The 12,098-nt window shown below is 47.0% G+C and overlaps 1 pseudogene; it reads right to left on the bottom strand.

Moving 5' to 3' along the window:
• Positions 1-3,973: 3,973 nt before the first annotated feature.
• Positions 3,974-5,421, bottom strand: LOC100598826 (annotated as a pseudogene).
• Positions 5,422-12,098: the final 6,677 nt, after the last annotated feature.

The raw sequence follows: 12,098 nt of genomic DNA, 5'->3' as shown, positions 1-12,098 counted from the left end.
GGCATCCACCACCACAGTTGGCTAATGTTTGTATTTTTGGTAGAGATGGGGGGGTTTCATCATTTGGCCAGGGTGGTCTTGAACTCCTGGCCTCAAGTGTTCTGCCTGCCCCAGCCTCCCAAAGTGCTGGGATTACAGGCATGAGCCACCATGCCCAGCCTTCTTTTTTTTTTTCCTTAACTTTTATTTTAGGTTCAGGGGTAGATGTGCAGGTTTGTTATATAGATAAACTCGAGTCACAAGGGTTTGTTTTACCAATCATTTTGTTACCCAGGTGCTAAGCCTAGTACCTAACAGTTATTTTTCCTGCTCCTCTCTCTCCTCCCACCCTCCACACTCCAGGAGGCCCCAGTGTCTGTTGTTTCCCTCTTTGCATCCATGTGTTCTCACCATTTAGCTCCCACTTCTACGTGAGAACATGTGGTATTTGGTTTTCTGTGCCTGTGTTAGTTTCCTAAGGATAATGGCCCCCAGCTCATCTATGTCCCTGCAAAGGATAAGATCTCATTCTTTTCTATAGCTGCATAGTATTCACAATAGCAAAGACGTGAAATCAGCCTAAATGTCCATCAGTGGTAGACTGGATAAAGAAAATGTGACACATATACACCATGGAAAGTAGGCTTTCTGTGGTGCCACAGACCACTGGAATCTGCATATGCCCCTGGAACAGAAGCACAGCAGGCCATGGCAGTGTCACAGGACACTTAGGGTGTTGTTTTTCTAGCCAGAAACCTCTGTGGCCAGTGGCACCTTTGCCCAAATTTTGTTTGGGCCTTCTGGGCTTGTTCCACCCACTCGGCCAAGCAGGCTTTGCTCAGCCACACTACCAGCAGGGATCACACGCCTGCCAAGGGCAAGCCAGGCACAGAGTGGTGAGGGGTGTGTGAGCAAGCAAGCACAAGGTCTGGCCACTGCATATAGCTAGGCATGCCAGCTTCTGCAGTGGAGCAGGCACCAGCACAGATGCTGACTCCATGAAAGCCTGCGGCTGGAACAGATGTAACACAAGCAGCTTCCGCTGAGGGCACCTGCATCAGGACAAGGGGAATGCAGTGGCACCTGGAAGCTTAGAGGTGCCAGGAACCACAGAGCCCTAAAGAGGTGTCATAGCCCTGGCTTAGGGAGCCCCTAGGTCTCGGCTCCCTGAAGGGGTGCAGCCCTTCTCTCCTTCTCATCACCTGCAACGTGGTGAGAAGTGGGCGGGGCGGGGGGTATGTTTCAGCCTGTTTGTGTTACAGCTCTTTCAGTTCCACCATTCAGCGGGTCCCAAGTTCTTGTCCCATGCCCAGGAAGAATGAGGTATGCAGACAACTGGAGGGTGAGCAAGGTGGAGAGGATTTTCATTGAGCAACAGAATAGCTCTCAGGAGACCTGAAGTGGGTGGCTTATTTCTGCAGGCAGGTTGCCCTGATAAGTGTCCAGATCTCAGTGGAGAGGAGACCCTGCAGTGGGTAGCTCCTTTACACAGGCAGGTTGTCCCAATGAGTGTCCACCTCTCAACAGAGAGGAGACCCACAGTGGGTAGCTCCTTTATGCAGGCAGGTTGTCCCAGTGAGTGTCCAGCTCTCAACAGAGAGGAGACCTGCAGTGGGTAGCTCCTTTACACAGGCAGGTCATTCCAATGAGTGTCCAGCTCTCAGTGGAGAGGAGACCTGCAGTGCATAGCCCCTTTCTGTGGGCAGGTCATCCAGACTAGTGTCCAGCTCTCAGTGGAGAGGAGACCCATGGTGGGTAGCCCATTTCCACAAGCAGATCATCCCAGTGAGTGTGTGAGCCTGGCTGAGTCTGGGGTTTTTATGTGCTCAGAATGGAGGAAGCATGTGCTGATTGGTCCATGGGTGCCTGGAAAAAGCAACATCTGATTGGCCAAATGGTGACCAACAAAGTTCTCACTCTGGGCCACTAACTTCACCTGGAACTGGCAGCCCAGCCCCCAGGCTTCAAGCCATTCCTCGCTTGAAGGAGAGGTTTCACCAGGGACCTACCCCTTCCCACCTAGGAATCTGTCTGCTTCCTGCAGCCATCAACATGCTATTGCAGCACCCAGGCTGTCTGTACCAATAGGTGCCTGCAGCTCCACACTGAGCTGCCCTCAGTGCCCCAGCCCCCTCCCATGCTCATTGGTGCCCAAAGTCTGGAGGTGGCTGAGGTGGCAGAGGGCTGGTGTGTCAGTGCCACTCTGAGTGTGTGCACACCCAGCTGGGTTGCGACAGTGCCCAGGCTCAGCCACAACTTTGCTTACCCCAGAGCAGGTGCCAGAAGTGGGGAAAGGCCCAGGAGTGGAAGCAGGCACTTTGAAGCCTGCAGGGGCAGGGGGCTTCCTAGGCCACCGAGAGTGCAGGGATGCCAGGGTCTGGAGCTGCTGCTGGGTGGCTGTGGCTGTGCCTGGGAGCATGTGCTCCTGCCCTGCCAACTCACTAAGGAGTGGGGCCCTCACCTGCCCCAGCTCCTGCTGGCTCCGCAGAGCATGCAGCACCTGCCATGCCCCTCGACACCTGCTACAGCCAATGTCCTCACAGAGGCTGCTCCAGATGGGACATCGTCACCATCGGCAGCACCCCAATAAGTCTGGTCAGGAGCCATGTCAAAGAGAAAATGAAGGAAGTATGAGAAAATGACCTTCAGTACCGTAGGTGCTATGGTGTACCACAATATTATAACTGATGGTTTTCCCTTTCCCCATGTGCCCCATCCCCTGGGTTAAAGGTAGGGATGTGCATACTCACAGCTGAATCCCCAGTGTTTATCATGTACATGGCACTTGACAAGAGTAAGAGCGCGGGACCCAAGGAAGAGATATGAAGCAACCAAATGGCTTTCTGTTTGTCTTTCATGATGAAATTCCAGAATGGTTTCCCTAAGGAATGAAACATGACCAATAAACTCCCAGAATCTCAAAAAACACCAACAAAAAGCCACCTTCCCTGCTGTCCTCAGTATTTGACACATACGTGGCCAGTGTGTGTCCTCACAAGCCTTTCCTTTGCCCTCCATCCTCTGATTCTGCTGGAGGAAGTACCAAGTGGTTTGGAGCCATGGCTTCATAACCAGGGTCCAGTAGCTCCCTCTCCACCAACAAAGAGTCTTAATCTTTCTTTTTTTTTTCTGTGTTGTACATTTTTTATTGGTATGGATAACTTATTAAAGTAACAAATCTGAAAACACATCTTGCTCTTGCTGGTGCTGGAAAGAAAGTGCTATGTTAAGCCAGGTGCGGTGGCTCACACCTGTAATCCTAGCAGTTTGGGAGGCTGAGGCATATGGATCATGAGGTCAGGAGTTCAAGACCAGCCTGGCCAAGATGGTGAAACCCCATCTCTACTAAAAATACAAAAATTAGCCGGCCATGGTGGCGGGTGCCTGTAATCCCTGCTACCCAGGAGGCTGAGGCAGGAGAATTGCTTGAACCTGGGAGGTGGAGGTTGCAATGAGCCGAGATCGCACCACTGCACTCTAGCCTGGGCGACAGAGCAAGGCTCCATCTCAAAAAACATAAAAAATTAAAAAAAAAAGTACTGTGTTAGAGAAGAACTAAGAGAAACCAGAAGTCATTTGCAAAAAAAAGGCATATGATATAGTCTGGTAACGTAACAGCCAGAGGTACTGTTTTATCCATTTCGGTGTGCATGTTTGTACAAGCATCAGAAACCAATGACACAGACCCTGAAGCAAAGTCACAACAGGCTTATTCTGAAACATGCTGGATTACCACCACAGACTACGCAGGACACAGAGGCTGTGCTGGGGCAGGTTTGTTGTGTCTTCTGTATGGAGTTTCTGCCAGATGGGGGCTAATCATGCAATAGCTTGAGTTTTTCTTAATGTGATAAACACCCAGCATTGCTAGCACCAGAAAGTGTGTGTTCACTGTTGTATAAGACAGTTGAGCAGCGCTACAGAAACAACAGAAAGTTCTTTCATTTTAATCTGGTTATATGCCCAAGTCTCTAATCAAGAAATAATTCAGCTCTAGGAGCCAATTAAATTACTATAAAACATGCCTTCATCTGTAAAACATTTCTTTTCCCCTCAAATGTAAAATTTAAAGTAAAATGTCTCTGGTTTTGATAGGCAGCTCCACCACCAGTCTCTGATACTGTATATCATTCAGTGCAGCCATGGCATTTCATTCTGGAGGTCTCAGAAGGGATGGGCCAAAGACAATTCCAGGGTTCTCCGCATTTGTAAGATTCTTGTTTTCATGGAGCATCACTCTCTTTAGACACACCATCAGGGATCAGAGGGTTTCACAGCGAGCAGGTGCCAGTAGTTTCAATGCTTTGTGAAGGGTTTCCAGTTACTCACTAGGATCCATAGTTTTGGCAGATTCTATAAACTTAGGGTAGATATCATGCATAATTAGTGAAATTGGCAAATCCCTGAAGTGCAGTTTTGGAGTTCCAGCGATAATGTTGATATCTTCATATGTGTTCACAGAAATAGCTGCTTTCTCACCATCTGTCAAAAGCTGTCTTGACAACGGTTAAGTCACTAAATCCTGATACGTGGTATAGCCCTTCAGAATTGGGACTTTCAGACCCAATCTCCCTGTTGCACATGTCCACCACCCTTGGCTGCTTAGCAGTATGTGCTTTTGACAAGCATTGTAAGGTCACAGCTGGACACGTTGGCATGCCTCAAGCCTGGCTTCCAGTCAGTTGAGACCATGTTGGGTCCTGCTTGTGAAGACTGAATCTAATCCACACAGTTCACTCCCTGAGCAATGAGACCATACATGAGGATGGCACAGTATTCCTGCCAGGGTGGGCCTCTCGATGCATGGATCTTGAAATTGTGAACCTTTTCATATTTTGGAATTTGCTTGTTTTCTAACAAATGATGTCAGCCTTTTCTCCGGCACCTCATCCTGGCCTATAGAATCTCACCACGTGTCTCTTTCAGGACTGGCATATATTTTTTGCAAGCAGACTCTCTGTTTAAGGTTGTGCATCCTATGTGCTCATAAACTGGGTTTATTATCATCTTGGCAATGTATTCTGCTGCCTTCTTTCAATATAGAGAGTAATTAAGCCATCAGTTACCAGATTGTGGATGGATGCATAGTGTTTCTCCCCAGCAAAGTGATTTCCATTGCACTAGAGCCTGAAGTTTCTTGTTTGACTTCCCAATCTGAAAGCCAAAGTGTAGGACCCTGGCTGTTGCTGCCTCTCTCCGTGATGTATCTCCCTCAGCCACACTCAAGAGCTGGTCAGCTGCTTCTCCAGAGATCATGCCATGAAACTCTCTTCCATGATACTTTGGGCTGTTTTCTCCCTTGAAAGTACAGATAATCCTTTGAGGATGAGGGGCTTCCTGTTGTAGCTGATATAAGTAAGATTTCCAAATAGGAAATCGATTTTCATCTGTATCAAACAGGGTCAGGGATGATCTTTTTTTTTTCCATAGACTCAAGAACATGGATAGCAGCACAGCATTATTTGCAAAAAGACTCTACTAGAAAACAAGACTATTGCCCCAAATTTTTTTTGGTTTTGTTTTTGTTTTTGTTTTTTAAATATTGAGTTGGTCTTGAACTCCTGGCCTCAAGCAATCCTCCTCCTTTAACCTCCCAAAGTGCTAGGATTATAGGCCTGAGCCACTGCACCCAGCTACAGCCAGGTATTTTTTTAAAAAATGATTGCCCAACTTATTTTGTTATTTACTTATTTATTTAGGATGTAAACAACAAACATTTATTTTGCACAGTTTCGGAGGCTGGGCACCAGCAGACTGGTGTCTGGTGAGAGCATCCTCCTGGTTTGCAGATGGCCATCTTCTCACTGCGTCCTCACACAGCCTCCATGAAGCCTATTTGCTCCTTCTGGAAGCTTCCCAGGGGTCTGATGAGAAAATCATTAGCATGTGTGCTATGGTCATCTTCTCTTTCTCTACATTTTTTGAGCAATTCAACAAATTCCTTGAAGGATTCAGTGATGTTAATATCATCATCAAGTCAGAGTATCTCCAATGAAATCAAACTGAAGTGACTGCAGCATCTGGGAACATTTCTGACCTGCAGAAGAGTAATGCTCACCAGCTCGTTATAAAGGATATTACAAAGGATCCAGATGAAGAGATGCATGGGGTGAGTATGGGGGCAGGGGCGGAGAACTTCCATGCCCTCCCCAGGCATGCCACCCTCCAGGGACCTCCACATGTTCAACTACTGGGAAGTTCTCCCAACTTATTTTGAATAATTTTTTTTTTGAGATGGAGTCTTACTCTGTTGCCCAGGCTGGAGTGCAGTGGCACGATCTCAGCTCACTGCAACCTCCACCTCCTGGGTTCAGGTCATTCTCCTGCCTCAGCCTCCCGAGTAGCTGGGACTAAAGGTGCCTGCCACCATGCCTGGCTAATTTTTTGTATTTTTAGTAGAGACGGAATTTCACTGTGTTAGCCAAGATGGTCTCAATCTCCTGACCTCGTGATACGCCTGCCTCAGCCTCCTAAAGTGCTGGGATTACAGACGTGAGCCACCCTGCCCAGCCTGAATAATGCTTTATGATAGTACATGTATACCTGAAGGAACCATTGGATAGGCAGTTGCTAATGTTTGAAAAACAGAAGCTTACACATAGCTCACAAAAAAAAGCTATGTGTAAGAGCATGTGGGGGAGTGCTCACTGGAACTGTGGTCTTCTGCAGTCCACAGTGCAGAAGCAGGGCAGGCCCAACAGAAATGTATTTGCTAGGGTCTGGGGAGCTTCCCAGAAAGGGGCTCAGCCTGGGTTTCTGCTGGAGAGCTCCATGTGCAAAGGCTGGGGAGCTTCCCAGAGGCCCTGAATGCCAGGGAGGGTGGAGCTCTTACTCCAGCCAGTTCCTGGCCCAGGCTACTGCACACACATGAGCCTAGAGAGAGAGAGAGAAGGTCAGAGTGAAAACCAGAAAGCTCTGCCTCCATACGCTCTATCAACTACTGGGGCTGGGCAATAGCACCTTAGGACCCACGCCTGTTGGGAACAGGCCCCCCAAATCTGGCCATAAACTGGCCCCAAAACTGGCCATAAACAAAATCTCTGCAGCACTGTGACATGTTCGTGATGGTCATGATGCCCACGCTAAAGGTCGTGGGTTTACTGGAACGAGGGCAAGGAACACCTGGCCCACCCAGGGCAGAAAACGGCTTAAAGGCGTTCCTAAGCCACAAACAATAGCATCAGTGATCTGTGCCTTAAGGACATGTTCCTGCTGCAGATAACTAGCCAGAGCCCATCCCTTTATTTCGGCCCATCCCTTTGTTTCCCGTAAGGAATACTTTTAGTTAATCTATAATCTATAGAAACAATGCTTATCACTGGCTTGCTGTCAATAAATAATGTGGGTACATCTCTGTTTGAGGCTCTCAGCTTTGAAGGCTGTGAGATCCCTGATTTCCCACCCCACACCCTATATTTCTGTGTGTGTGTCTTTAATTCCTCTAGCGCCACTGGGTTAGGGTCTCCACGACTGAGCTTAAGGGAGGAGACCACCCCTCATATTGTCTTATGCCCAATTTTTGCCTCCAAAGGGAGAAGAAGTAAAAACTAAAAGGCAGAAATGAAATCCACAAGCAGACAGCCTGGCACCACACCCTGGGCCTGGTAGGTAAAGATCGACCCCTGACCTAATTGGTTATGTTATCTACAGATTACAGACATTGTATAGAAAAGCACTGTGAAAATCCCTGTCCTGTTTTGTTCTGTTCTAATTACTGGTGCATGCAGCCCCCAGTCACATACCCCCTGCTTGCTCAATCAATCACAACCCTCTCATGCGGACTGCATTAGAGTTGTGAGCCCTTAAAAGGGACAGGAATTGCTCACTCGAGGAGCTCGGTTGTTGGAGACTTGAGTCTGGCCGAAGCTCCTGGCCGAATAAAGCCCTTCCTTCTTTAACTTGGTGTCTGAGGGGTTTTGTCTGCGGCTTGTCCTGCTACAAGCTGATCTCGGCACACTCCCCTTGGAGGAGTGTGGAGTTCACTGCTCCACAGGTTTGGAACCATGAGAACTCAGGGCATCAGTGACATCTCTACAGTTGTGCCCTGGGGACATCAAGATGAGGCATGGTGCTTGGCAACACAGTGGCACCTCCAGCAGGAAGTCCTAGAGCTGGCTGGGCATAGTGGGGACTCCTCTGTGTTAGCAGAGTTAGCAGCTCTGCTGACAAGCATGCACTCTTGTGTTAGCAGGTAGAGGCAAGAGCCTTTGAATACCAAGTAATTATTCTTTACATTACCTCCTCCAGACGCGGGAGGCCTAGGAAAACTCGGGTTCCACCACCTATTGCCAATCATCTATGCCTTGGAAATAACGTTATCAGTAGTGGTTAGGTTTCCAAATGAGAAAAGAAAGAAGGAAGGGAGGGAGGGAGAGAAAAAGGAAGGAAGGAAGGAAGGAAGGGCTGCTTTCTCCCATAATCAATTATATATTTGTTAAACACTATACACAGATAGTTCTTTTTGTTTCTAAACCCATAAAATATATTTTGCAACCAGATAACTGGCCTGCAGTGCCTTCACCCTATCAGCCAAGCTGTTCACCCTAATCCGAGGGGCTGAATGTAGAGCTCACTTAGGGCTGTGCCCATTACCCAGTCCCTGAAATGCACCTTTATGACCTGGGAGAGGAGGGAGGGGGTGTGGAGTGAAAAGTCCCAGCACCAAATGACGGGCACAAGGAGCACTCAGGCAGGAACGAACTAGCTGAGGTCTATTGGGCGTCTTTAGTAGGTCTCATTTGATCCTCCAAATATTCTCATCTGGAATGAGAAGAGGCTCAGAGAAGGTAAGCAAGTTGCAAAAGTCACACGGGTAGTATCAGAGATCACCAACCTGGAGGAAGATGAAGGGCCAGAGCAGCTGAGGCATCTGGCGTTGCTCCCCAGGAGATCAGATCACAGAGGGAGGTCACAGGGACGCCCCAGGAGATCAGATCACAGAGTGGGGTCGCAGAGAGGCAGGGAGTGGGGGATGGGGCAATGCTGCAGGGGCCGGTGGGGTGGAGGTGGAAGGGGGAGAGGCACGTGGGGACCCCCACAGAGCCACTGCGCTGGGGCGGGTAAGGAAGAGGGGGTGGGCGTGGGAAGCCTGGGCACTGGGCAGAGGTGGACAGTGGGGCGGGGAAGGAGCGGGGGAGCAGAGGCGAGGAGGGGGGACCCAGGTGGGGAGCGCAGGAGTTCCTGCTGTGGTCTTCGCAGAGAGGCCAGAATAAGAGATAAGAGAGTCAAGGTGTATGGAAAAGAAGGAAAACGGGTCATTCCCGGCAACGTGGGTGAGGCGGGGAGCGGGGGTGGGGGTGGGGGTTGGGGGAGGGGGGCCGGTGTGTGAAGTGGAGTCAGTCAGGCACAGAAAGACGGGCCCTGCGTGTTCTCACTTCTGTGGAAGCTGAAAAAGTGAGCCCCAGAGGGTCCACTTGGAGGGCAGAATAGCGCAACAGCAATAACACAAAAATAAAAACAAAAAGGCTGAGTTTCATTCACATTGGAAGGACATGTGAATCATGCGTCCCCAGACAAGCCTTGCCTCTGCTAATAAACGTGGTCAAATATTCCACTCTTATTACCTTTGAAGAAAATTACCCACTGAATGTTTAAAAGCCTGGAGTCTCCAGGCCAATACCAATTATTTTAATTGTTCTCAAAGGATTAATTGCTTGAGTGTTTTAGTTTTTATTTTATAGAGAGGATTTCTTCTCCCCACCCCCACCTTACAAACTATTCAACACGGGATACCAATATCTTAAGGACTACACGTTCCAAGAATTCCCCGCGGGGTTCTCAGGATCTGCACCTGGTGTTAAATCATCTTTACAGCGAGGTAATATATTATTTCCGTGGACTCCAGACACCAAAACATCTATAAATTCACAGTTAACCTTCTTCTTCTTCTTCCTTTCTTTCCTTATTAAGCAAATTCAAGACCTGGGCTGTCACCCGATATAAAGATCTTTCAACAGTTTCACCCACAATTTCTTTAAGAGGAAAATAGAAAACAAGGGACTTGGCAATTTTTCATTTAATGTGAGGCATGCTTAGAGGCTTCAGAGGAAGTGTTTACGGGTAGGTGATCAAATGGGTAAATGATAAAAACGCGAAGGAAAAATGCATTATTGGCATTTTGTCTGTTGGAGTTATATGCAAATTGCAGAAGAGGAATTGGATTCCAGGGGATAAAATCTTCCAGAATGTAACAAGGTATTCTGAAGGATTTCCAGGGATTAAAGAGTGAGCACCTGAACAAAACCAGTCTAAAAGGCAAAAATGATACTGTTAACAGTATGTGAGTTCATTAACATGAATTGACAAATTGCATATTGCTAGGAATTCCTAAGCAAGGGTTTCCAACCAAGGAATAAAATTCTGCACCTGCTGTGCCTTTTTCTGGACCTCCTGCAACAGCTCAGTGACTCCCAGGCCAGCTTGCCTGAGCCTTCAGATGTCTGGGGCCCCTCAAGATTTCACCTGAGGCTTAATCCAGCTGAGGCTACATGATCCCTTGACTCTCAGGGACAGGAACCAAGTGAATCTCTTAATTACACAGTAATGAGAAACTGAGACTGGGTGGTAACTGGGGAGGCCCGTTGGGATCAAACCAGTTTAAATCAAACTAGCGAGAGGAGTCAACACAAGGACTTGTATGTGAATGTTTAGAGCATTGTTAGTCATAAAAGCCAAAAAGTATTAACAACTCAAATGTCCACCAGCTGATGAATGGATAAAGCGGGTGGGGTATATTCATACGATGAAATAGTATTCAGCACCAAAAATAAATGAAGTGCTGATGTGTATTACAAGATGAATGAACACAAATGAACACTATCAGGAATGAAAGAGGAGTTATGGTTGCTACAGATCCTACACTGAAAGAATAATAAGGGAATATTGTGAAAAACTTTATGCCAACGAATGTAACAATTTATTTATTTATTTTTTTAATTTTAAGATAGAGTCTCACTTTGTAGCCCAGGCTGGAATGCAGTGGCATGATCTCGGCTCACTGCAACCTCCACTTCCCAGGTTCAAGTGATTCTCGTGGCTCCGCCCCCTGAAAAGCTGGGATTACAGGTGCCCACAACCACACTTGGCTAATTTTTTTTTTTTTTTTGTATTTTTAGTAGAGACGGGGTTTCACCATGTTGATCAGGCTGGTCTCGAACTCCTGACCTCCAGTGATCCACCCACCTCAGCCTCCCAAAGTGCTGGGAATTACAGGCATGAGCCACTGCACCTGGCCCAAATGTAACAATTTAGATGAAATTGGATAAACTCCTTGAATAACATAAAAACTGGCACAGGATGAAACAGATAATCAGAATAGCCTTATATCTACTAAGGAAATTGAATTTATCAAAAGCTTCACAAAGAAAACTCCAGATCCCACCAGGTGTGGTGGCTCATGCCTGTAGTCCCAGCACTTTGGGAGGCCAGGCGAGAGGATCACCTGAGCCCAGGAGTTTGAGACCAGCCTGGGCAATATAGTAAGACTTAATCTCTACTAAAAATAAAAAAAGTTAGCCTGATGTGGTGGCATGTGCCTGTGGTCTCAGCTGCTTGGAGGCTGAGTCAGGAAAATCACTTGAGCCCAGAAGCTTGAGGCTGCAGCGAGCCTTGATTGCACCATGCACTCCAGCCTGGGTGATAGAGTGAGACTCTGTCTCAGAAAAAAAAAAAAAAAAGAAAAAGAAAGAAAGAAAAAAGAAAAGAAAAGAAAAAAAGACAACTTCAGGTTCATATTATTTCACCGGTGAATTGTATCAAATACATAAGAAAAAACAACCCAAAACTTCTTTTTGAAAAATAGAGAAGGAAACACTTCCAACTCATTTTATGAGGCCAGCATAGCCCTAATACCCAAATTAGACAAAACATAACCAAAAAAATTAGAAGCCAATATCCCTCATGAATATAGACACAAAAATCCTCAACAGAATATTAGTGAATCAAATCCAGCAATATATAAAAAAGGTAAATATGACCAAGTAGGTTTTATTACAGCAGTGCAAAGTTGATTTAACATTCAACAATCAGTGTAGTTTATCACATTCACAGAATAAAAAAGAAACACCACATGATTATTTCAATAGATGCAGAAAGAGTATTTGGAAAAAATTCAATATTCA

Source organism: Nomascus leucogenys, chromosome 7b (assembly GCF_006542625.1).
Source record: "Nomascus leucogenys isolate Asia chromosome 7b, Asia_NLE_v1, whole genome shotgun sequence".
Classification (NCBI taxonomy): domain Eukaryota; kingdom Metazoa; phylum Chordata; class Mammalia; order Primates; family Hylobatidae; genus Nomascus; species Nomascus leucogenys.
This window is presented reverse-complemented; position numbering and strand designations above follow the sequence as displayed.